Genomic DNA, 23,781 nt, shown 5'->3' with positions numbered 1-23,781 from the left:
ATTAGAAGCTAACCTGATTAGCTCTTTCTGGGATAAGTAATTTAAACAGCACTTTGCTACATAAAGAGGAATTTACTGTTGGATTAAACATTCCAAAATAGTGTCATAAATATTCCTAAAGCTGGAAATGACCTTGAATGTTCATCTTGTTCATCTTTCTACTTTCATCCTTCTACCTAGATCTGTAGGGTGGATCTGCATAAAGATTATCCCAATCCTAAAAAAAAAATAAAAAAAAATATTATCCCAATCCTGTACCCTATGTATGAAATATTCCAACATAATTAACTACAACATATTTATTGAGAATTGATGTGCTAGGCAAAATGTCTTAAAAAAGAAAAACTAAACTCCCTTGGTAATTCTTTCTTATTCTTTAAACATATTTAATTATGTTTGACATTAGAAAGAAGTGATCCTGAACTCTTATTAATTTCCTTAAAAAAAAAAAAACTCACTCCTTCAGTTGCCCTCCGTTTTCAGTTTCAGACAAATAGTGTTAAGTAAATCATGATCCCACGTTGTAATCACTATCAAATGAAGATCATTAATTACCTGTGTGCTCTCAACCTAAGCAAAATACAGAATGTATATAATTACTGGGATAATTCAAGCCAAGAAAAATATTTTGCTGCATTTGTGAGACCTCTCCCTGACACGCTGATTTATATTTGGGAGAAGATGGCCCAGTTTAACCTGAATGCTCTTGAATGTTTCCCTAATCAAAGAGAACTGAGTTTCCCCAGTGGCTCTGTAACACCAAAGCCAGGTTACTTCACCCTTCATCAAATACCACCTTTCACTTCAGATGGCTTCTAGGTAAAATAAACTGAGGTCGTGGTGATTTTTTTTTAACTATTCTATTTGCATTAATTGTGTATATAGTTTATTTCTTGGTTATTATTTCATTTTTCATTTATTTTGCATCTATTTCTTCCTAACAGGCAGTCCTCAGCCCAGGATCTTCTAATGCCTTGCATGTTTTTGACTCAAGCAACAACAACAAACCCTTAAGGAGTAATAATAATAACATCAATAATGAAAGGTTCCATTAATTTTCCTTTCAAAAAGCCCATCATTGTACAATTTTGCTTTAAATTCCTTGTTCATTTAAACCTTATTATAATCCTATGGAATAGGTTTACTTTTATTCATGAGGAGACTGAGACTCAGGGAGGCTAGGGTGTTATTTTGTGTCCTTAAGAAGCAGCTGCCAAGACAGTATTAAACGTGCAAAAAATTTATTAGAGAAAATATTTGCGTAGAAGAAAAGATAGAGGGAGATGAAGGAGGCAGATCGCATTACAAGTTAGACCCAGAATCAAGGAAGGGCGGGGCGGGTGTGGGGTTTGGGGGAAAGCATCCTAGACTCCGGAAGTCTAAGGAAGTTTTGGCAAAATTGTTGGGAGCCCTTGAGCCAAAGTCATTGACAAAGAGAATGGGTCAGCCAACTATGTCTGCCACGCTCAGTCATTGGCCTGAGCAGCTGTGGAAGGCATGGCCTCAACCTAAACACAGGAAAGGATTTCAAATCCAGTAGCCAGAGCCATTAGTTATGCTCCCTGCAGTTTCAGGAGGTGCGTTCTCATGGCAGCCACAGCTAAGTGAGCAGAGAAGCTGAAATTCAACCTGGTATATCCCTGACTCCAGACACCATCCCCTTTACTGTTGGGCTTATTATATTTTTCATGACCTTTGCATGTTCTCTCAATTTTGGTACTACTCTTCTCAACATTTAAAATTGAAATTAGCAATTCTTGGTTGTTTTTAAAAATATGCTTTGCCATTTTTCATTTTTAACACTGAGTAAATCCAATATCTTGAGGACGGTAAGTAATTTAATAACGTAATCCAACATCTATAATGTAGTTTATTTGTCATCACAAATGATGATTCTTAAACCACGAGCACGGCTCTCATGTAGAAAAGCTTTATCATTTTACCCTGGACTTTGGGTCAATTTAGCAGGCTTTATACAGAGAATAAAATGAATCATGTCTCAAAAACATGTTCCTTTCTAAACTAAATCCACAGGTATTTCTACTGGACTCTTGGAACCTTTGTGAAATATTGGGATGTGGATGTGGAAGATGACCCCTGCTTTTTCCGTGCCCTTCCCTGACTCACCCATCAGTATCTCATTATCCTGCAGCTTGTTCAACCAGGTCACCCCCTTCAAAGACTGGTGAATCAGTAGCTATTGCAGGGTATCAAAACCACCCCAAAACTCAACAGTTTTAACACCAAACCTTTATTTTCTAACTTCTATGCTTGTGAGTTGACTGAGCTGATCTAGGATAACCTGGGTTCAGCTCATTTATAAACCTGCAGCTTAGCCAGGGGCCTCTGCTTTAGGGTAGGCCTGATGGGGCAGCATAGCAGGGCCATTGCACTCTCTGCATCTCTTTTCTTTCTTCCTGGGTCTAACTGGGGCATGTCTTTCTCAGGTGATGGCAGATGTGCAAGAGTGTAAGAAAAGACACACAAGCCCCTTGTTAAAGTGCTGCACTCAGAACTGGCACACTCTCACTTTAGCTCATGCCACTGGCCAAAGCTAGTCACACAGTCAAACAAACCCGGTGAAATTCAAAGGTTGGGAAATTACACTATATTACTTTCATGGAAAAAACTAGTTAAGTCACATAGCCAAGGATGTGGACTCAAGAAGAAAAATAAGAACCTGTGCCATTGATGAAAAATGCCACAAATGGGGGTCCTACCTTGTCTTTGTCCTACTATTGTCTTTCATCTATTTGAAATTAATGTGTTGAGTATTTATTGATGCAGTTTTGTGCAAGACACATTTTTTTTTTTTTGGCATTTGGGTGGGAAGCTTTCAATTTAATAGAGGAACATGAAAGCGTATTATTTTCTACTTTATGGTCTGACCATCTCTTCTTCATGAAACTTATATAATGGTAGGTCTTTCTTTTGTCTCACTCTGATCTTTCTCCCCTCTCTCTGTGGGTGGTATCTTCCATTCTCATAGCTTTAAAAAAACAAAAATCTGATCATGTTCTTTCCAAAGATATGCACAGGCACATGCACACACACACACACACACACACACACACACACACACCCCACACAGAGTTTTAAGGCTTCCTCCCGACTTGACATACTGGCCTCATCCTCTCCTATCTTCCCCCACTCCCTAGGTTCCCTGTGTTCCAGCTATGCTGGCCTTCTTTCTGTTCCTTGCAAACTACAAAGACATTCCTGCGTCTGGCTTTTGTACACTTAAAAATGAAGTCAGCTCCTATATATCACCTCCTCAGAGAAACTTACTCTTACCATCTAAACTGAAAGAGCTAATCTCTGCCAATCATTCTTTTTGATATTACCTGTTTTTATTGTCTACACATCACTTATCTCTGTTTAAAATTGTCTTATTTTTTTGTTGTTGTTTATTGTCTGTCTCCCCCATTAAGAATGGCATTTCCATAAGAGTAAGAATTTTACCTTTTGTCCTAGTTGTGTCCTTGCTGCCTTAATGGTGACTACACATGGTAGGCACTCATAAATACCTGATAAATGATGAAGGAATAATTCAATTTTTTGATGATCTAGCCCAAACCTTCCTCTTGGGCTCTAGACTAATATATCCATCTATAATCAGATGTCCCATGGGTAACATATTCAACATTGACAACCCTGAGTCAATCTCTTGTCTCTTCAAACCCACCCTTTGACCAGTGGTCTCTCTGGTTGTAAGTGGTAGAATCCCCACTCAGTTGCTCATGTCAGAAACCTGTAGTTTTTCTTGACTCTTTCTTCTCATTTACCGTTCACATCAAATTTTTAACAAATGTCATTTGTCTTAATTTAAAAATATTTATCATGGGGCACCTGGGTGGTTCAGTTGGTTAAGCGTCCGACTCTTGATTATGTCAGGGTCATGGGATTGAGCCCTGAGTTGTGCTCTCCTCTCTGCCACCCACCTGCTTGTGCTCTCTCTCTTTTTCTCTCTCAAATAAGTAAATAGATCTTAAAAATATTTACCAGAATGATCCACATTTCCAGTCTCACTGCCATTACTATCATCACTCTGTAATAGTTTCCTTACTGATCTCCCTGTCTCCCACCTTGGTCACGTATTAACTTTGTGAATTTGTACATATTTCTTAACTTCACAGTGCTTCAGTTTCCTCATCTCTCAAATTGGGTTAACCTCTTACAGTTATTGTGGTAGCTTAAATAGAATCAATTCATATTGATTCAGAATCTCAGAATGGGATCATTTGGAAATAAAGTCTTTGCAGATGTAATCAAGTTAGGATCACATCACAGTAGATTAGCATGTGCTTAGTACTTATTTATTTGTTTATTTTAAAAATATTTATTTATTTTGGGAGGAGGGGGAGGAGGGAGAGAAAGAGAGAGAGGGAAAGAAGCAGACTCCCTACTGAGCATGGAGCCGGTGAGACTGGATTCCACCACCCTGAGATCATGATCTGAACCAAAACCAAGAGTCGAGGGCTCAACTGACAGAGCCACCCAGGTGCCTCAACAAGAGTAAAATTAAGACACAGAGATAGACAGAGGGAAGAAGATGTGAGACACATGAGAGAAGGCCATGTGAAGATGAAGACAGATATTGGATTCATGAGTCTACAAGTGAAGGAACACCAAGCATTGTCAAGAACTACTGAAAGATAGGAAGAGAAAGGAAGGTTTCTCCCCAGAGCCTGCAGAGAGAGAGAGAGCATGACCTTGTCAACATTTTTATTTCAGACTTCTAGCTCCAGAACTGTGAAAAAATCAATTTCTATTATTCTAAACCATTCATTTTGTGACGATTTGTTGCAGAAACCCTAGGAAACTAATATGGTTGTTTCGAGGATTAAGTAGGATAATTTATAGCTGTGCCTGCAGTAAGCATGCAGGAAACATTATTTTATTTGCATCATCACTGTGAATCTAGATTGAAACTCTGAAAATGTAGATATAAGCAGGGAACCTCCCTACTTAAAACTTTGCAGAGGCTCTTCATTGCTCACAGGATAGAGTCCATAACCTTAAGATCATTCAAAATGCCCTGAACAAAATCTAACCATGTACCCACCTCTATTTACTTCTTGCTCTTATATTCTTTCTTCTCCAGTTATCCAGAGTTTCTTTCAAATCCTTGTAATCTCTTGTCTCCAGGCATTCTAAGATGCTATTCCTCTGTCTGGAGTCTTCTTCCTTTCCCTTCCCAGGATACTCTCCTTTGGGTCTCTGTCTCTGTCCTTCAAGGGAGGCTTTCCTGATTAGGAGACACTCCTCTGTTTTGCATCCCTGAGTACCCTCTACTTGTATCTTCTGCTACTTTCATCACACTTGTGAATGTTCATTTGTATTCCTAGTTATACAGTAAGCTCTGAAAGGATTGGCCACAATTGTCCTGCTCTTTGTGCTTAGCCAGTGCCTGGCATACAGTCAGCCCTAGCTAAAGAAATATATATTACCTAAATAAATGAATCAGGTTATTTAAATACAATGTCACAAATATAATAATAAACATACAACCATGACCCATAAAGGGAGAATAGACAGATCCGCTATCAGATCACCTGGACAAACTAAGAGTCTTAGAACTTTATAGATAAGAAAGATGCTAATGTGCATTTATTTCAGCCTCTTCATATATTTCATAAATGAGTAACCAGAAACTCAGAGAGGTAAAACATTTGCCCAAAGCTGAACAGCCACCAATGGCAAAACCAGAACCAGAATTCTTTTTCCTTTCCGAGTTGGTCCAGAGCATTTTGCTGCTTTCACTAAAGAGAAATGGGGCCTGGACGTTTAAAACATAAATGAATGAGAGAGAACAGAACTGAAGGGATGGCCCCAGTGGGAACACTGGACTTGTTTGCAGAGGACAGGAATAGGGATAAGATGAGAATACGTTCAAAAGACTCCAGGATTGCCAAATAGGGCGATTAAAAAATGATAGGAAGTAACTCAAATTCCTTAAGTGCAGTGAGAGAATGTGTAACTAAGGGAGGAGAATTTACATTCCTGCAGTGCAGCGAGTATGTAATCTGGGGAGGAAGAGAAAAGAAATTCCCTAAACTGCAATCCACCACAGAAGGAGCAGAGAATTCTCGAAAGACCTATTATCTAGTAGTATCCACCCTGGGTGCCTGCAGAGTCCGTAGCAGAACAAGAGCCAGGAACTGACGGTGCAGATTCACACGGGTAACAGCAGCACTGTGTGTACCCAGCCAAGGAGGGATGCCTCTGGTCAGACCCTTTACCCACCAAATCCACAAATTCCAGGGTCAACATTGGTGTTAGGTTACCTTTTCCTCTGTTCCAGAATTCTGCCTATTTTTCCTATATTCTTTTCTGAGCAAAAGCCAGTCTTCCTATTCCCTCTACTTACAATTCTGGGTAAATAGAATTATATCCAGTCAACCAAACTGGAAAACTCAGTTACCTGGATTCTTGGCTATATTCAATCAGTCCCTAAATCCCAACTAAATTTCTAGCATGGACAAGAAGACCTTTTTCATAGTTTGTTTAGCTAACTTACAACCCTCTGTCCAGACCTTTATCCTCATACACACTATACCCTAGAGCCACACTGTTTTTGAAATCTTCAGGTATTTTTTGCATTTTCATACTTCTGTTTATTACTTATTTCTAGAGAAACAAAGGATAACCTAGTTATTAAATTCTGAATTTTGCCAAAATAAATATCTGGGCTAAAATGATATATTCATAAGCAATTTTTTAAAAAACATTTTATTTATTCATTTGAGACAGAGAGATACAGAGAGAGAGAGAGCATGAGCAGGGGGAGTGGGAGAGAGAGAGGGAGAAGCAGACTCCCCGCTGAACCAGGAGCCCTACATGGGGCTCCATCCCAGGACCCAGAGATCATGACCTGAGCTGAAGGCAGACGCTCAACCCTCTGAGCCACCCTGACGCCCCTGCAATTTCAATATATTATATAATTTTAATATATTTTTACCTATAGAGAATATATAATATATATAATATATATAATAAAGTCTACAGCATATGTAATTATGAAGTCTATATACATAACATATATTCATTACTCCACTATACTTATGTGAAATTTTAGAGTTAGCAATTATATGCACATTAAACTCATCAAATGCCAATGACTGTTTAAATAATATTTAAGAGCAACTTCTTTGTAATTCTTTAATAGCAGTAGTGATGATGATTAAGATAATTAAACGTAGCCTCTGGGAGATGAATGCCTAAAAATCCACGCATGGCTTTTGGGATAATTTTCAGAAGTTACTCAGACCTGTTTGGGTAATGTAGCAATTTTTTGAAGACATGTGTTTAGTTATAGAAATTAGGCAATTCTGTACTTTAAAGCATTAGAGTAATGGCTATTCCTTTTTATGTGCTTTTACAATCTCTTGTTTATAACTCTAGCACAATATTCACTTTGTTTTGCCTTTTTAAAAAAATTTTTATTTATTTATTTGAGAGAGAGAGTGAGATAGCAGGAGCACACAGGAGTAGGGGGAGGGGCAGAAGGAGAAAGAGAAATAGACTCCCCGCTGGGCAGGAAGCCAGATGCTGGGCTGGATCCCAGGACCCTGGGATCATGACCTGAGCCCAAGCCAGAAGCTTTACCAACTGAGCTACCCAGGTGCCCCAGTTTTGCCTTTTATAATAATTATCAAGATAGGCATGATTTTCTATTAAGACCACAAGCTTCTAGAGGGTAAGAGTAAAGTTATCTGTAGGAACGCAATTATTGTTTAATGAATTTATAAGACAGTATATGTGGTCTTAGTTCTCTCAGTAAGTGAAGACATATTTATCCTTAAACCAATTTTACTGCCTACCTATCTCTCAAATTTACCCCCAAAAGGCTATCTCCATGAATATTGAAGTTTAAACTGTTTCAGTTACTTTCTGAATTATTACAATAACCTATAACTTGCCTTTCTTACAATCTCTCCTCCATACTGCTGCCAGATTGATTTTTTTCTATGTAAATCTAATCAGATCACTCCCTGCTTGGTCTCACCTTATAAGCCAGGATTGTGACAGGAAATCGATGTCACAAAAATGGGGGAATTGAGAGGAATTAAATGAAGAGACTGTTTTCAAAGAGGTGAGCAAGATTAAAGTAACGGTAAAGACCCCAGGACTATCACCAGGAGAAAGCCACTATTATGAGGCATCCTAAAGAAAAAAGGGAAAGAGCCTTTACTGAACCCCAGCAAGAGGCTGCAGCTACAGGAAGTGACAGCCAGAGGAAACTGTGATCCTCAGCACAGGGACGCAGCCATCAGCATACCCAATTGATTTAGATCTGGTAGCCTAGAAGCAAAGGTAAGACAAGTAGTCTTGCGCAAGTGATTTATTAGGAAGTTCTGAATGGAAAGGGAGTAAGGAGAGCGAGAGAAGGCTAAGGGCAGAGTTTGTAAAAAGTGTGATCTCAGGACAGGTTTAGACTCAGTCTAATCCCATAGGAAACTGTAGAACATAGATTATAGCCAGAGGTTTTCTAGCCCGGAGAAAAGAGGGCTGCATTGTCACATGTGTGCATTAGTCAGTCATTAGCTATTGTTTGACCCAAGGGGGAGGAGACTATTTAACTTCTCAGGAATCTCTGGGTGTGGCAGCTTCCATCAGTCTTGGGCAACCCCCCAGAGTAATATGCCAGTTTGAGCAGTTCAGCTAAGACTTGAAGCCACTGGGGTGTGGGTGCACCAGCTCAGCAAAGGTCATCAGGAGAGGTCCCAGAGCCTCTGTTGCAGTCCAGCATTTGTATTCTCAGATCCATTTGCTTCTCACAATTAGCACTTCCCATCTCTTCTCAGCCTCTTCAGAGTTTGGGTTGGTCTCAATTTCTAGAAAAACTTATAAGAAGAGCATTAGCCGGATGGATTACTGCCTTCTTTGCTGGTATTAGTTTTAAGTTTGTTAGTGATACTCATCATCTCCTTCTCCTACCCTTCTCAATTCCTCTTATTCTCACCGAGAACTTCAGATGGCTTAAGGTGGCTTATTTGGTGAGATGACTCAGACTCTCACCCCTGAGAGTTGATGCCCTGGTTACCATTCTCTTACCATGATTGCTGTACTTTCATTTATAATTAAAGTTTGTCACGGAAGTACCAAGAGATATCCTGTAGTCCACCTGAGCACAAACATATCCCCCTTGTTAAGTAGCAGCCACCCTGCCTCCTTAAGATAATCAGGTTAAAATACCCCAGTGTGTATTAAAATACCCCAGTATACACAATTTTGTGCCAGTAGAGTAACTCCTTTCTTTGCTTGTTGGTTTATTTGTTGAACTCGAAGTGATCCGATATCAGCCATGACTTAAGTTTAGTGGCACGTCTGCCATGTCCTGAGTGGAAGCTTCCCTCCTCTTAGAAAAAGGATCTCTAGATCTGTAGGGTTTAAAAGTAGAGGAGACAGGAAATACAAATTTTTCCAGGTAATCCCTGGAGTGATGCTGAAGTAGGATTATGCCTTCCTCCATTTCTTTGTTTCTGGATTCATGTATTCTACCTCTTTGGGACACAGCACCATGTAATGGCCATTGGTTTGGGGAAAATGTAGTGCTCTCTGAAGACTAGTGTCCATATTACAGGGTATCATCTCCAAGCTGGTACTGAAAGCTGTGCCTTAAAATGGGCATTTCCATGCTCTATCAAATCAGCAGCCTCCAAATGATTGACTATATGGTAGTACCAGAGGATTCCTTTGCCATGTTCCCACTACAATGCCTCTTTTGCAATAAAGGGGATGTCTTGGTCTGAGGTGATATTATGTGGAATCCCATCCAATAGATCACTCTGTGAGCTTTTCCATGGGATGCTGACTGAGATATTGCTGATAGGAAAGGTAAATACACACTCAGAATATGTGTCACTCTGTTCGTGACAAGTTAATGCCCTTGTCAGGGTGAGAAGTTTCCGGTATTATCAACTTGCCACCAAGTGTCTGCTTGAGTCCCTCAAAGGATGTTATCATATCAAAGGCTAACAATCAGAATTTGTTTCTGGATAGGTTCAACATTTAGCTGTGGCACTAGCTGGATCAGCTTCAGTGAGAAAATGGAGTCCATGCTATTGGGTCCATAGATAGTATCCATTTCTTTCACCATGGTTACTCCATTCATGGGTCCCTTGAGCAAGCACAGAGGTCGATTTATAATCTCTCAGACCCGTTATCCTCCATACCTGGTGGTTTTGTGTCTCTTCAACAGTGGATGCTCTCTGAACTGTTTTAACATATGGTGGTAAATTCCTCCTATTTTGTGCCTATTCCCATATGTCTATCTGCATTCTTCTTCCCTGGACCTCCATGTCCTGAATATGCCAGTTTTGCTCCTTACATACCTCCAACCAATGAACCAAGCCATTCACCACTGGTCATGAATCTGTGTATATGCTTATTTTGAGACATGTGTTGCTCAATAAAATTGGATGATGAGTAATACTGAACAAAACTCCGTCCACTTTTTCCTCATCACTATTATCTTTCAAGGCTGCCCCTGAGTAGGGCTGTAGTGTAACAGCAGCTGATTTGGGCCCCACACTAAAATACAAAGCAGAACCATCTAGGTTTGTGTTCTTCTTCTATAAAGGATTCACCCAACAGGTCACAATTGTGAGCTACATGACTGGTATCTGTTGAGACTGTGTTAGGGGATGTGGGGCACTTGTTTGTCCAGCTTACTTAAGCCCTTGGGACCTGCTTAAGGCTTGTACAAGATGTAATCCTTCCATTTTAAGAATAATTTTGCGAGAGCTGCTAAAATGTATGTCTCCGTGAGCCTGACAGCTCACAATGAACAGCTCTGGTGTCGTGGTTACTTGATGTCCTTTGGTCAGATATTTAATCTCCCTGTGATCCCTATTACCAGGGGGAAATTGGACCACTACTCCACAATGGAGGTAAGGAAGAGCATGCCTGGAATACAGGAGATTCTTTAGGGCATCTCTTAATATTACCACACCCTGTGATTAAGGTCAATGGAAAATTACAAGCCATTCCAGGTAGGACTATTAATAGCCCAGATCCTTCAGGAATGAAGGTTTGGTCCACCCTGCCAGGTAAAGAACCATGACCACCTGAGGTATTCGCTAAAGGCAAAGGGAATGCAGAATGGGTAGTAGAAGAAGGCAGTTATAAATACAAGTTATGACCATATGACCAGCATCAGAAACAAGGAGTATAACTGTCATGAGAATTTCCTCCTAATTTGTTATGAATAATTTTCTGTGTAGATAAACAAATAGTAAGCAAATATCTTTGTTTTCTTTCCTTTCATATTTCCTGTCATGTAACATAGAATTTATTGACTTTATATCAGTGTTTAAGTATTGTTAATTTTATTTCACAGTATTCCACTTATGGGATATGAGGAGAAGAGCATATATCACTCAAGGACTTTACCCCTCTTCTGGAGAAGAGATTCAGCATTTTCAGAATTGTTATATCATGTAAAATGGAATTATGACCTTGTTAATGTCTTTATTTGGAGATTAAGTATAGTTTAGGAAGATGCATACAAATGCCAAGTTGACAAGGGGTGGACTTGTCATGGTTAATTTTATGTGTCAATTTGACTGAGCTAAGGCGTGCCCAGATAGCTGGTAAAATATTATTTAATGGGTATGTCTGTGAGGATGCCTCTGGAAGAAATTAACATTTGATCAGTAAACTGAACACAGGCAAAAATCTCCCTCACCAATGCAAGGGGGGGCATCATCTAGTACACTGAAGACCTACATAAAACAAAATATCAAAGGAAGGGTGAATTTGTTCTATGCGCCTAGGACATTAGTGCTCCTGGCTCTATGGTCACTGAACTTGAACTGAATTATACCACTAGATTTGCTGGGTCACCAGCTTACATTTGGCAGATCATAGGGCTTATCTCCCATAATCGTGTGAGCCAATTCCTATTATAAATATAAATAAAATTCATATATTTTACTAATAAATATGTTTTATGTATTATTGGTTCTGTTTCTCTGAAGAACCTTCACTGGTACATCATGCCCAGTAGCATTTCAGCAGCTGCACTTTGAATGGTGTTCTCTACTGCAGAGGACATAACCTTGCTCCAGAATCTCAGTTGCTTGCTTTGAAACTCTCCTGTTAGGTCTTGCCAAAGACTCCACATACATCTTTATCTCCTACAGACAACTCTTACACCACTGAAGGATCTTCTGGATTGTATGACCCAAGTGGTAGGACTGGGTGTGCCCTTTTTTGCCCGGGGCTTCCACTGGAAACTGGCAGCTTCCCACATCACTCACCACATCATTCAATGATATATTCCTAAGTGTGGCATATGCTGCACTTTGCTTATTTTTAAGTGGTAGGATGGATAAGGTTCAATAATTTCTTTTTTTCCTTGGAGGGGTTGTCCCACTGTGCCTTACACCACTGGGTCCCTAAAAGTGTCACAGACGTGGCAGGCCACTCAACTTTTGTATGGCTTATGTCTCCCACTCTCTGAAGCACACTTGTCCTATCATGGCATCCGGACTCTTACCTAGGCTGTGAATTCAGCCTTCTCTGAAGTTCTCTCATTATCACAATTAAGTTCTGTGTCTGTTCACCAGCTCAGCATGCCCTCCAGCTCCAAATGATAAGAATCTGCCAAAGAGGACCTCCAATCTTCATAGGTAGTTTTAAATTGATTAGTTGTTTTTTCTTCTGAATGTACCAGTGAGCATCCATCAATTGCCATTCAATTCCACATTCCTTAATTTGATTCTTTTCCTGTATCTCTCAAATGCCAGAGACATTATACATGCTAATGTAGTTCCGTCATCTTAGTAATTGTACTGCTACAAGATCTAGGGAACTTTCAACACCTCACATCATTAGGGACAGGGTCTTCACAGCCATCCAGCTAGTGTATGATCCAACTCCGAACTTAAAATTCTAGAGTTTGCTTTACAAGACATTGTCTGGTACCAATTATCTTAATTTATGTTCCCTGGAAGCAGAGTCGGAGGCTGAGAATCTTATGCAAATGATTTATTTAGGAAATGCTCTTAGGATAAACCTTTAAAGGGGCAAGGGAAACAGGTTAGGACAAGAGCAGAAAGTAAACAAAGATGTAGTTTGAGGACAAATTCATCCTCAGTCTGACCCGCGAAGAGCTCTGCAGTCTCAGGTGTTTACAGAGGATGTGCTCCCCAGATCCAAAGGTGCTGGGCTGTCTGGATCCTTGCATTAACCAACCACTGGTTACCAGCCACTGTTAAAGGGGACAGTTGCATAACTTCCTAGGCATCTCTTAGTAAAAGAGCTCTCACTATCCAAGGGCTCTCCTCGCTGCTGTTAAAATATGTTGTTGGCAGCCAATACCTGCAGCAACTGGGGGATGAGTGTACCATCCCAACAAAGAAGATGGGGCAGGACACCAATTGCATCTGCCACACCAGTGCCACTCTTCTCCAGCTCTCTGATTTCCTAAAGCTGCTTCTCATTGGTCAAAGCCAGAGGGCAAGAGAGTCCACTGATGCAACTACAAAGATTCACCTCCTGGGACACAGAGCAGGGTGGAGATGATTGCAGAATGGATGTCCAGGAGTGCACAGAAAAGGTGCTGATACAGAAAATCATTCAGGATTTCCACATAACCTAACAGATAAAGCCCAAAGTCCTCAGCATGGCAGAATCTTCACAGTGTCTCTTTCTCACCTGCCCTGAGGCTTTCTATTTCCTGCCTCCTTACCTAATATAACATATGCTCTGGCCAAATTTCCCTGATTTCTATTTCTGACAGAGTTTTATTCTTGCCTGATGTTCCCCTTCCCAATTTCAGTACACCGTCCTGCTACCTTACCTGCTACCCTACCACGGCTGTACCAAACACACACACACATAACTTCGTCCTAACAACAATCCTTTTGTACTGTAGTTCTTTAGAAATCTATTTCTTAGGTAGATTTTGAATTACTTGAGGAAAGGGATGGCTTTGTTTTTTTCCTTGTTTTGAGACAGAGCAGCAATGCGTGAATGGATGGAAGAAATAAGGAATGATTTATTCATATTCATCAATATTCAGTTTGAAGTACCATCTTTTTAATGCCAACTCTCCCCTTTCCCTCCTGTATCAAGTTTCCAATGCCCATCCACTCTGTTTCCATAAACCTTTACCTACATTTTTCATAGAATTTACCATATGACATTATAATGGTTTGGTCACGTGCCCATCACCCATACTACAATATGAGCCTTTCATCATTATACTTCTAGTGCCTGGGAAGTAACAGGTCCTTGAAAAATGTGAAAGATGAATAAATGGTTGAATGAGTGTAATAGTGAGAAACCACACCAGCTTCAGGAGAGGGAGCTTATTGTTCTTTTTTAGAATCAGAGGAAGAATTGCAAATTATAACGGGATTTTAATAAGTGTGGCATGTTCAGTGGGCTGCATAATATGTCCCAGAATATCACAGACAGATGATAGGTTATATAGAAAGAGAAATGTAGAAATAGGTGATAAGGATATAGTAGTTTTATCTAATTAATTTTCAATCCTTCTAGGGAAATTTTCCACTTGATAGTATATGTAATTTTATCTATAGTCTTTGAATAAGGATACACTTCAGTTAGAGTGTTTTAAGGTACTCAACACTGGTTAATTTAATATATTGAGTGTCATTGGTGCAAAGATTTCCAAGAATATAACTGATCTCTAGAATAAACATCCTTTGGACAAAATGGTTTTAAAATAACTTGATCTGAAAGTTGTGGTTCTTCAGGGTTCTCAAACCCAAAATGCATTTAATTCAAAAAGCACCTCCTTGCAGAATTTTATGGAAAAATGCCTTTATCTCATTCCTTGGGATGATCTTTCAGTGAGCACTTTGCATAACATACATGTTAATGCCTCTAGCACAGAGAGTCTCAGTTCTTTATGGACTTTGTTAAGTGCAAAAGTTTATTTGTGTAGTCTGATGGCCTTTGACAGAACTGTAGCTCTTAGCAACAATATCCATCTTCTTTCCGAAACACCTGATTAAAATAAAGCAAGAAAATGAAAAGGTGTTTATACATCTTTCAGACTCATAATTAATGTCGGTCTAACCCAACTGGAAATTCAAGTGTTCTTTCCTTTGGTGTTCCTCCTTCTAATCTTGGTTCTTAATAAAGCAGAGTGTATGCAATCACAGTTCCCAGGCTCAGGTTGACTATTCTTACCCAAATTCTTTACCTCCTGAGTCCTAATGTATCTCATTAGTAACAAAAATAAAAACATGCTCTGTTATCTCTGATTAAATCACCTCTGTTTAATTTGTCTGCACCTACCGTTTTGTTTTATTTTGAAGCAATATGAAGCAATTCTGCATTGCTCAATGTTGTGCTTTCTTACAGTCTTATCTTTGCTTCTACCTTAATTCATAAGGGAAAATTCTAAGAGTTGGAAGGGACCTTACAGAGAGTTTTATCTGGTCTCCTTCTTTTATCTACATGAAAAACCTAAATCCAGAGACATTGCACAGGTGAATAAGGAGGCTATGCTAGGAAGAGAACCTCAGTTTCCTGACTGATACTTTCTGAGTCTCCTTCATTTATTCCACACTACTTTTTAAGCTGCTGTTAATTCCTTTACTCAGTCATTCCTTCCTGAGATCGTATGTGTAAGCTCTTAGAATCTTGGACCTTAGTGTCTGGTGCCCACGACATCTATTAATATCTTATTTTTCTTGTAACTAACTATCATGTCATTAAATTATTTCATTATATGTAATCATAATTTTTGTTAAATCAGAAACATATAAATAATTATCTGTAATATATTTACATTGCTCTCTCTTTAAGGAAAATCACTGTACTTTTCAAAACATTTAATCATCAAGGTAGGTAGAATAACAGCCTCTTCCAAAGATGTCTGTGCCTTAATTCCCCAGACCTGGGAGTAGGTCACATTAGCTGGCAAAATGAAAATTAAGGTTGCAGATGGAATTAAGGTTGCTAATCAACTGACTTGGAGATGTGGAGACTAACTTGCATTATCCCAGTGGGACCAGGTTATCACTAGGATACTTGTAAGTGGCAGAAGAAGGCAAAAGAGAGGGAAGTCAAGAATTGTCAGTGAGAAAAGTACTTACTCCAATGTTGTTGACTTTGAAGACAGAGGAAGAGAGCCAAGGGATGCAGGTAGCCTCCAGAATCTGCAAAGAAAAGGAACAAAACCTCCAGAAAGGTAGAAAGCCCTGCTGACAACCTAACCTTAGCCCAGCGAGACCCAGTTCAATCTTCTGAACTACAGAACTGTAAGATAATAAATTCATTGTTTTAAGCCACTAACTTAGTGGTAATTTGTTATAGTAGCCATAGAAAAATAATTCATTTTTAGAGGGATATAAAAGCAACATTTTTGTAGGTGCAGAATCTGTGTTCTTTGTCAAATGGATTGCAGAACTGTGACCAGAACACTCCTAACAGTGCTAAACAATAGTAAAACCTGAGATGGTGGAATGTTCCACATCTGCAATTGTCCAGCGTGTGGCTGTTCACTATACTGAGCTCTTGGAATGTGGCAAGTACAACAGAGAAAATGAATTTTTAATTTTAATTTTAATTAGTTAAACTTTAAATAGACACGTGACCAGTGGCTATCACACTGGACAGCACAGTTATTATCTGAATTTTCATTAAACGCTTTTCCTCTCTCTCCTGCCAAGGGATCAAAAGACAGTTTTCACAGAATAATAACGGAGCAAATCAAAAACAAGTCTTTGCCAGTTCTAAGTACTGGATGGAGCCCTGTTTAGTAAACAATGTACTTAGTAAATATTTAACAGAGCTTGTGGGAACGTGGTGGCCACCACCCTTAACATTAAGGAGGAAGAGAAGACAGTTATTCAGGGAAAGATACCAACTTTTGCAGACAAATTCTGGCTGGCTAGCCCTCTGCGGTTAAGGCCAGGAGTATCCAAGCAGCAAACTGCTCACGTGGCCCTGACCCCACAAATGCATGTTACTGCAGGTCAAACAGGAAACCAGTTTCAAATTCACTCCCAACCGGGGGACTTTTGCAATGCCACATTCTTTGTCCTTCTCCATTTTCTCGTGTTTACTCACTGATTCTGCTTCCACCTGGTTTAACCTCTACCTTGTGCAACTTTCATAAAGTAATCTTTTCTAAGGCTTTCTCAGGTGGGGGAAAAATGGGATGGAAAAGAGGGCTGAAACAATGGCAGATTTTATTTTGAGATTTTAGTTTCTAATGTGAAGGTAAAAGTACGTACAGACACACGTGCCTTTGGAAACTAATTTCAGTTAGTTTTGATTTTTTTATATGGGTTATGGGATCTTAATTATTTACTTATACCTCATTTTATGGCACAATAAGACAGCTTCTTCCATTGCAAGATCTCTCACCTCCACCCCATTCTCCATCCTCACTGTTAGGTACTGGTTCAGATCCCGATCATCTTCCTCCCACATCACTATTTTTAGAGATAAGAGACTTACTGAACAGTTAACATGCAGCAGACCATTTTCTAAATGTGTTTCATGTAACATTGCTCTCCTTACCACCACCTGATGATGACGATAATACTAGTACCCTTATTTTTCAAATGAAGAAAGGATCCAAAAGATAGTAAGCAATTTGCCTAATGTTACATAGCCAGCGACCAGCAAAGCCAGGATTGGAGTGCAGGGAATCTGGAGATACAATTCCTGCTCTTTGTCATTTTTGCCACATTGACATCAACAACTTGATTATGACGTACAGCCAGTGGGCATCAGTTACAAGATGAATGATAATTCATTTGTTAATATTATCAAATACTGTAGTTAATTTAGTAAATTAATAGGTAGTTTGCTATTCCTTAGAGCTAACATTTGTCAACGAGAGAAGAGTCTTTCAGAAAATAGACGGAATTCAAGTTTACGTTTCTAAAAGTCTCAGGCAGAGGACCTAGAACAGTGAGCATACAATCAGGACTTAATAAATGTTAGGTCTTATTTCTTGAATTGGGAAATATGTATAGCCCAAGCACCTGGAATTACACATAATCTTGCATTCCATTCTGCCATATATAGATGATTGGGGGGAGAAGGTTGAGAGCTCTGCCCTGCAATATTTTAATAGGCCCTTAATTAGGCAGTTAACTCGTCTCCAGGACACCAATGATCTAACCCTATCACACTTTTTCAACTGTTTTTTCCCATTTTGCTCTCCATTTGGGCCCCTGAACCTGGCCTCCAGCTTCCCCCCCTCCCCAGCCCCGAATTATAATCACATGCTTTTAACTGGAGTGTACTGTTGTACCAATCCACAATCCCTCTCCACAACCCATTCTTCCCTCTTCAGAACAATATCATTAAAAACATTATCAAGTAAACCTCATTAGGTCTTGTTCCTACCTAAAAGGTTTTCATGCCTCCCTACTGCCCTCAAGAAAAAAGTCCAAATATCCCTAGGTGGAGCTCATCCTTCACATCTACATAGTAGACGGAAATAATCTCTAATACCCATTCTTCCTCACCAATCTTCCTTGTCCTAAGTCTTATTATTCCTCCATAAAATAGAGCAGTGTTGCATTTTACAGACCACAGTCATGCATAGTATAATTGCCTTTGAATATCTCATGGGAAGAAGCCACATTAAAGACAGATATCCTCTGTAAATCCAAAAATTCCAGCCTCTCCTCCATCTTTGAAATGGTCAAAACAGAGAGGGAGAGTCCTGTTTCCCATCCAGTGTTCTCCTTCAAGGACACACATGTCTCTGCCCTGTACTGGGGGAGAAAGCCACCCAGCATTTTCAACAATTATCATCCCTCTTGGCTCAGCATAAATATGTAAAATCATATAAAGGCGTACAAGCTTCCTCTCCACTCATCTCTGGCAGGTCCTCTCCCTCCCGGCTTTGACATTGTTCAGATACTCTCACCAACCTGTTCTCACACTATTAAGACAGTCTTTGCATTAACTGATTTCTATCTCTGCCTCCTACAGCCCAGAAAAATATAAAACACAAATCTATTCAAGTCCTTGCTTAAAAATCTGTGATCGCTTCTTATTGCCTAATGCATGATAAAGCCCACAGTCCATAGCATAGCATGCAAGTCCTGTCAGTTCAACTACTTACTACATGCACTTCCGATGTGTACAATGGCCCCAAAGCCTACAAGATCCAGAGAAGTAACATAAAGGAATAGGAAGAGCAGACACTGTGGAGAAAGGGGAAGCCAGAGAGCCCATCTAGAGCTGCATGATATTTCCATTTCTTTTTGGCCCGAATCTAGATAGTTTTAGGAGAAATCTTCCAATTTTTCAAAGCTAAAGCTAATTAAGTTTTTGAAAAATTATTGGGAAGTTCAAACAAAATGCATGTTCAGGCCAAATATGAGATGCAACTCATAAATATGTACCTCTGTTCTACATGGCGGTATAAATTCTTTCCTCTGCCTCCCTTAGGTAGCGGGGAGTTGAGTTCAAATATTGAGTTCAACATGATGAAATCACAGCTTGCTTATCTTTGCACAGGGGACACTCGCTCAGGTTCGTACAGTACAACTACCATTGATCAAACACTTCCCATGTGCTGGGTACAGGGCTCAGCACTTCATAGGCATTACCTCAATCAACTCTGTTTATTTTGCATAACACTGTGAGTTACGCATATGTATTTTATGTTGCAGATGGGGAAAAGGAGACCCAGAGATATGAACAACCTTGTGTAACATCATGTCTATTGCAGGGAGAAAGCAGTACGTTATCCTCAAGTCTGTCTTCTTCCAAAGACCAAGGTATTAAAAATTATGATCTTTAGCACGTTGCCATTTCTTTTTGATGGATCCACCACCACCGCCGCCACCACAAGAGCCAGGATTTCCTTAAGCATCAAAAATGTTTTTCCCTACTGTTGTGTTGTGGTGTCTCAGGATGCCTCATCATGAAGAGTGGACACTCCATCCATCTGTTCACTCTCTCATTCACTTAATTACTGACCTTACTGAACACCTACTATTCACTCTGACATGACTCTGATCTGGGGACTGGTTGAGGGCTCACCTTATGGCTATGATTGCACTCTTTGGGTGGTTTGGACAGTCACAGAGAAGGTGGAAAAGAAGCATGCGCTTCAGGTTAGTACAGGGCACCACATAAGCATTTTGCCTCTGGAGCAAGACCTACTGAGTTTGGGTGTCAACTCTGCCCTTTTTCAGCTGTGTTACTTGGGTAAACTACTTCACTTATCTAAGCGTCAGTCTCCTCATCTATAGTAATCATTACCTAGCTTACCGGATTTTTGATTAGTAAGTGAGGTCATAGAAATAAAGCCCTTAGAATCTAAATAATCAGAAGGCTTTAGTGTGATGATTAATTTTATGTCTCCACATGACTAGGCCATAGAGGCCAGTTGTTTAGTCAAGCACCGTCTAGATGTTGCTGTAAAGATATTTTTAGATACGATTAATATTTAAATCACTAGGCTTTGAGTAAAGCAAATTACCCTCCAAAATGTGGGTGGGCCTCATCCAATCAGTTGAAGGCCTTAAGAACAAAGACGAAAGTTTCTGGAAAAAACGGGTTTTTTTCTCAGGACTGCAAGATTTCAGACTCAAGACCACAATATCAGCTCTTACCTGAGTCCCCAGCCTGCTGGCCGGCTCTACCAATTTGAGGCTTGGCATCTCCCACAATTACATGAGCCAATTGCTTAAAATTAATCTAGCTCTTTGTTTCATTCTGTAGCTCTCCATCTCTGTCTCTAATATCGTGCTGAACATCTCACCAAATGCAGATATATATAGGGAGATAGATAAAGATACAGATATATACATAGCTCCTATTCTGTTTCTGTGGAGAACTCTGACTAATATAGTTGGAATTACATTATGGAGATTAAAAGTAAAATATCATTAGTAATTTGACCTTGATTCTTGATGATGAAATTAGTGGAGTGTTTCTAGTTTCTCTAATGATTACAAGGGAATCTTTCCCCTAACAGAATGCAAGCAAAGGGATAAAAAAAGAGTCCTTCATTAACTTGCTTCAAAGTAAATTTTTATAATTCAAAGTCTAGATTTTATGGCAGAAATGCCACCTTTTTTCCCCTTTTCTGAAGAGATAGCACTGCCAGGCTGGGAGCTGAGGGGAGGGTGTAAGGGGGAGCTGTGCATCCACATGATAAGGCAGAGACTTCATAACAATCTTAAACCAAGGATTTTTCTGCCTGACCATCAGAAGAGCCACGCTGATCTGCAAGAGTTATTTGGCTCCACGTCTCCATCCTCTCTCTGCTCTTGTTCCACCCCTTCTCAGAGAGCCCCTCGGCCTGTAGTCATTGCCATGGAAACTACACAGAGGGAAAGCTGTCCAGGGCCTGGAGATGGGGCTTGAAAACCTCATCTAAAGCCCCCATTCCTCTCCTTGCTGCCTTGTCCATTTCTGAATACAAAATTGCATCTGCCTGCTAGAAACCCCACATATCCTGTCACCATGATTTAACCGTGGCATTAAGTGGGATTCTAATAGAATCCAGGCAAGAAAAGGAGACTTCCTGAACGCATGTGAGGGTCATCAGTAAATGGTACTGTTAGCAAATCAGACATATCTGTTCTGCTTGAAATAATAATAATAAGGAATAACCCCATTTCATGTGATGCTTTTTTTTTAAGATTTTATTTATTCATTTGACACAGAGAGAGAGCACAAGCAGGGAGAGTGGCAGGCAGAGGGGGAGGGAGAAGCAGGCTCCCCGCTGAGGAGGGAGCCCGATGTGGGGCTCCATCCCAGGATCCAGGGATCATGACCTGAGCCGAAGGCAGACGCTTAACAGACTGAGCCACCCAGGCGCCCCCATTTCATGTGCTTCTTATGTACTAACTACATTCCAATTAATGCACATGTATGAACTTGCTTAATGATCATAACATGATGAAGGAGAGTTTTACTCATGTGAAAGAGAAAAAAAATCTAAGGCCCAAGTGTGTTGTACGAATGTTCCAAGGTTCCTCAATTAGTAAGTGATAGACCTAGGGTTCAAAAGTTTGTCCTTTTAACCACTTACACCTCACTAACCTCTCAAAAACTGCAAGGAGATTCAAAGGGCTATTTCAAGCAGTTATGATAGGTATGCACCAACAGTTGGTGACCTTTATGTTCCGAACACTAAAATTCATGCTCAATTCTCACATTTGTACTCTGATCACTCTCTCAAGCCCTAAATAATTATACAACAGATTGTTTAGTTAGAAATGTGTCCATCCAGGGCACCTGGGTGGCTCTCTCAGTTAGTGTCTGCCTTCAGCTCAGGTCATGATCCCAAGGTCCTGGGATCAAGACCCACATCAGGCTCCCTGCTCAGCAGGAAGCCTGCTTCTCCCTCTCCTGCTCCCTCTGCTTGTGCGTGTGCTCTCTCTCTCTCTCTCTCTGTCTCTCTGTCAAATAAATAAATAAATAAAATCTTTTAAGAAAAGTGTGTCCATCCATTCTGCTTTTACCACCTGAGAAGTCTGAAAAGTCGGTGTTCGCATGCATGGCCACTAAGGGAAAAAGTTACCTCCTGATGCCTTTGTACTTATCACTTGTTTCTGAGAGTCTGTCACACTGCCCTTTGAGACTGTGTTTCTTTGCCTGCCCTGTCTGAGCCTTAGTCTCACCTCTACTCTCATCTCTTGGTGTATCTCTCAAACTTATTCCTGGTTCTTGGGATGGTGGCTGAGCCCAGGCATCAGCCACAAGTGGACACAGAGTAAACCAGCAGATTATTTGTTCTTTTCATCCATACATCCCTCCCTGGCAGCAACACCCCCTCTGTAGGATCTGAATCCCCCGGGTGTGGATCTTAGTGGGCAGCAGAACAGATGGAGAAAAGTCTGGAAGGAGCAGTCACAGGATGGAGCACCTCACTAGGGCAGAAACACATGATAAAGGATGGATAAGCCCTAAAAGCCAATGGTCCTTAGTTGATTTGGTTCACACAGGGAACTGCTGTAGGAGTGTGCTTAATGGCTCGTGCTCCAGGCCGAGGTGTGTAGTTTGGGATCCCAGAGCTGCCATTTACCAAATATAATCCTGGGTGAGTGATCTGACATCTCTATATCTCTGTCACCTTCACGCAGGGGGTAGAGCATATAAAAGTCTGAACTCAACATCTGGTAATAATAGTATGTTATCCACAAGGGTCAGCTATTATTACTTAGAGTCATAAAGCTTTACACTTGGGTGACCTTTTAGAAGTCAATTCCTAATTTTTATTGGTAGGAAAATTGAGAGGAGAAAGGAAGTCATTTGTTTAAGGGGACGTAGGAGATCTTACTCAACAGGCCAAGACATTTGTCATGCCATCACCAACCTTTCTAGAAACTTCTTGGTCACAGTGCTGCCTCCATTGTTTATGCTTTATATATTAGAGACCAATGTTTGTCAGTTGTTTTTCCTCTTAAGTCAATGGATTTATGCTGAGCCATTATCTCACCTATCTGCGCACTGAGGGAAGGACAGAAAACTAGACAGGATTAGGGATGCCAGAGATGGGCATGGAACACAGGGGAGTAAACAGCATACGCCACAGCCTCACAAACAAGGTTGTGGGCAATGAAGTAATCAGCCTCACACAGCCCTGAAATAAAACAAAAACAAAACATGGGGCCATACTGACCACAAAATTCATACTTTCAATTCCCTGAAAACTGTAGGTTGATAGAAACAGGTCCCACTGCAGATGAAAAGGATCTGAGGACAAGTCTATTCATTGAACACAAATCTTGCCTTCATTATTCCAATCTAAGCAACCAAGAAAAAAAAATGAGAACAGTTTTAATTCTGAATTGACTAGAACAA

General features: G+C 40.2%; 1 protein-coding gene across 1 annotated transcript in view; it reads right to left on the bottom strand.

Moving 5' to 3' along the window:
* CLDN16 (claudin 16) overlaps window positions 1–5,254 on the bottom strand; it is a 71,842-nt gene extending 66,588 nt beyond the window's left edge. Inside the window, exon 1 of the mRNA XM_045811212.2 lies at window positions 5,066–5,254. The gene's annotated coding sequence lies outside the window, so the exon portion shown is untranslated. The remainder of the gene's footprint in view (window positions 1–5,065) is intronic.
* Window positions 5,255–23,781: the final 18,527 nt, after the last annotated feature.

The sequence above is a fragment of the Ursus americanus genome, chromosome 4 (genome assembly GCF_024610735.1).
Source record: "Ursus americanus isolate L20-20 chromosome 4, mUrsAme1.1.p, whole genome shotgun sequence".
Taxonomy (NCBI): Eukaryota; Metazoa; Chordata; class Mammalia; order Carnivora; family Ursidae; genus Ursus; species Ursus americanus.
This window is presented reverse-complemented; position numbering and strand designations above follow the sequence as displayed.